This window comes from Gavialis gangeticus, unplaced genomic scaffold (genome assembly GCF_001723915.1).
Source record: "Gavialis gangeticus isolate Ggan-Ray unplaced genomic scaffold, GavGan_comp1, whole genome shotgun sequence".
NCBI classification, from domain to species: Eukaryota; Metazoa; Chordata; order Crocodylia; family Gavialidae; genus Gavialis; species Gavialis gangeticus.
Window position 1 is genome coordinate 37,354,179 of NW_017729024.1, and position 2,527 is coordinate 37,356,705.

Consider the following 2,527-nt stretch of genomic DNA (forward strand, 5'->3'; position numbering starts at 1 on the left):
GCCAGGATAATTCTCTCAAAAAGCTTGCCCAGGATCAAGGTAAGACTAACTGGCCTATAGTTTCCTGGGTCCTCCTTCCTCCCTTTTTTGAAGAAGGGAACCATATTGGCCCTCTTCCAGTCCTCTGGCACCACACCAGAGCACCACAAGTGCTCGTAAAGCCATGCTAGGTGTCCCGCAATGACCTCAGCTATTTCCCTCAGGACTCTGGGGTGGAGATCGTCAGGACCAGCTGATTTAAATACATCCAGTCCCACCCACCTGTCTCTGGGCTGACCGCCTGCCTCTCTCATCTGCCACGCCTTAATGCAAAATAATTAAACTGTTAGTTAGGTGGGAGACTGCCCATTTTGCATCCCGATGTTTAGGGGGATCTCCACAGCTCTGTTCCACTCCTACATTATGGCCCAAGCCACTCAGATGGCATCTCAGGCAGCGAAACTCAGCTGTTCCCTTCACCCATTAGCTGTGGTCCCCTCTCTCAGACCTTTGGCTCCCCCTTAGGCTCTGACCTGCAGCCTCCTCCATCCCCATAGCCCCAGCTCATACACCTCCAATCTGTTCCTGAGCCTCAGTTCCGGTAGCTGATATCTCTCTCATGGCTGCTACCAGTAAAATGCTGTTTCCCTATTTATTAGAGCTGTGCAAAGCTTCAGTGTCTGATTTGATTTGGCAGAGATCTGGCCTGATTCAATGGCTGAATCTGAATCAAATCAGGAGACACTTTAATCTCTCCAACTTGAATTGGAACCCTCCAAACTGATTCGGCGATTCAGATATAGACACAGCTTTAAATGTTTTTTTCTACGTACCTCAAGGTACCAGGTGGCTTGTGAATGCTGAGATGCTGGGGTGGATGGAGCATCTCACAGGGGGTCCCCAGCATGCTCAGCAGCAGACCCAGATGTGGACCGGAAGCATTTCCAGTTTACTTCCGGGTCCTCTGGTGATCACACTGGAGGCCACCCCCCCACACTCCCTGCCACCCTCCCTACTCATCCACTTGTGACTCCTGGGTCTTGGGGGGCACCCAGGGTCCCTCTGCAGCTGATCGCTGAGCTGAGGGGGCACCAGGGGGAGAGGCCCAGAGTGCTCCCCACTGGACCCAGAAGTGGACTGGAAGTACTTCCAGGCTCACTGCCTGCATGTGGATGGCCTGCCCACACTCCTGTGGGACACTCCATCTGCCCCAGGGTTGCAGCGTTTATGAGCCATGCCTGGTATCTTGAGGTATGTAGAAAAAACATTTAAAGCTGTGTCTATGGCTGAATTGCTTATTCTCTGAATCAGCATCAAATCTTCAGGTTCAGATTTGGCTGATTCAGATTGGGGACTGTGATCCAAATCAACTAATCAAATCACTGTTCCTGATTTGGGCCAAATCCAAATCAAATACAGCCCATTTCTCACACCCCTACTATTTATAACCTGCTTCCTAAAATGGCCACCACAATCAACCACCTGGTGGCTGCCTGCTCCAGCCCTTAAAGTGGCAGGAACTAACAGTGCCTTGCCACAGCATACACTAGCATGTAATTTATCTCATTCCTCCCACACTACCTTCTTATAAACAAAATCTTTTTTGAATATGTTCATAGGTAAAAAATGCTTTCTTCTAAAAAGCTCAAAATTGGAGGAAAATTCTATCAACAGATTTCTTCTCGAGAAGTCCTGCATTACTTAGTGTGTACCCAAATTTAACACTAGACCAGAACCACATTCCAGTGATTTTTAAAAACAATTTTTTAAAGTAGGGCTTGCTAACTTGTTCTCCAGAATCGGAGATTTTTAGTTTCAAAATTGTTGTCTATCCAAGTTTGGAAATAGCCTGAAATAATGCCCTATTCATTGCAAAGGTATTTTAACTCAGATGCTCAATGATAATTTAACAATTTCACTGAGGATTATAGCAGCTAAAACAAAAAGAGGGAAAATTGCAATGAAGAACTAACTATACCATTTCCTGAGTGTGAAATTTAATTTTTGTTGTGTTTATGAATGGATGCATATATTTCTCCACAAGTATTGCACATAACTACCTAGACCAAGTCTACTATCTGCTTATCAGACATCCTTTAATTTTAAAGATTTTGTTTTATGGAACAGAGAGGGCACTCTCCCTAATGCATCTGCCAGTCAAATGCCCTATGCTTGCAATAGATTCTTGAAATTACATTAAAAATAGCCTTTGTACTTCTGAAAGGGGGCAGCGTGATGGAATTAACTACAGTGTGGTGGAAGGGTAGAATTCTGTTTAATTATGACATATTATATTAATACATTTTTAGAGCAAAAGCACTCTTGATGATGCATTATCCTAATATTATAGTTTATTACAGCAGCTGAATGTTATGATGATGCATTACAGACATACTTCATGATAGTACTGGAGTATAAACTATTCTCACTATTCTAAACCAAGTTCAGAAGTTGGGTGAGTACAGTAAATTTTATGGTACAAGTTTTACGTTTTCTTTAAAGGCGTTGCAAAGTGTATTTTAGGAAAGAGAATTACAACTGTTGGATT